General features: G+C 41.5%; 1 pseudogene; it reads right to left on the bottom strand.

Annotated features, from left to right (window-relative positions):
- Positions 1–329: 329 nt before the first annotated feature.
- LOC115069474 lies at positions 330–642 on the bottom strand (annotated as a pseudogene).
- Positions 643–923: the final 281 nt, after the last annotated feature.

Raw genomic sequence — 923 nt, 5'->3', positions numbered from 1 at the left:
AAGGAGATTTAGAACAAGGACTTTGAGAATTGGTATAATAGATTCATTTTTGGTGTGTGTGACAAGGTCTCACAATGTAGCCAGGCTGCTCTTGAGCCTGAGATCCTCCTGTGTCAGCCTCCCAAGTGCTAGAATTACAAGTATGCACCGTCATGCTCAGTTTGGGTTTTGTGGTGGTATTTTATTTATTTTGTCCATTAAAGGCTCATATCTGAAAACGTTTACAGTATTAATTGAACTTAATCTGAGAGATCAGCTTTCACTTTTTAATATCTCAAGCCTGGTCTTTAAGAAGAGAGATAGTCAATGCGATTAGAGTCTTAGGATATTTACTCAGAACTCAGTTTTCGGTGTTAAAGTTTGAACTTTTGATTTGCTTCACTAATAAGAATATCTCTTACTGCTAGGACAGTCTCTTCTTGGTATTTCTCCTGCTGTTGATTTTTAGCACAGTTATCTGTGGTTGTATGAATGGAGTTGAGTGGAGAGGCACTTCTCATGTTAATTATAAATAATACATAACTAATTACTGGAGTAGTAAGTAGATAGACTGCACAGCAAACTACCCAATTGGGAGTTTAAGAAAATTACAAAGCCATAAAAGGCTCCTTCAGACAATGGTGACAGTGAATTGTCCACCATTTTTCCCTTGGCTTCAGACAGACTCAGCGCTCAGACCTTTGCACTTTGACCCTCACTTAGATTCTTCTATTTCTAACTGTGGGAGTAGCGGTGTGAGCTGGCTAGAGTGGCCCTCCTCCCTAAGACTGCTGCAGTGTGGGCCATAGCCATTGTACTCCAGGAGTTCTGAGAACTTGCAGGGCTCTGATAGCCTGTCTTCCCACAGTGTGCAGAAGTCTCCATCAATGCTGACCTGTGGCTTAGAAACAGACACAAACCTAGTTTGCCTTGGAGTTGGCCCG

Source organism: Nannospalax galili, unplaced genomic scaffold (genome assembly GCF_000622305.1).
Source record: "Nannospalax galili isolate Female #2095 unplaced genomic scaffold, S.galili_v1.0 scaffold153, whole genome shotgun sequence".
NCBI classification, from domain to species: domain Eukaryota; kingdom Metazoa; phylum Chordata; class Mammalia; order Rodentia; family Spalacidae; genus Nannospalax; species Nannospalax galili.
The sequence above is the reverse complement of the archived record's forward strand: the minus strand, read 5'-3'. Positions and strand labels throughout refer to the sequence as shown.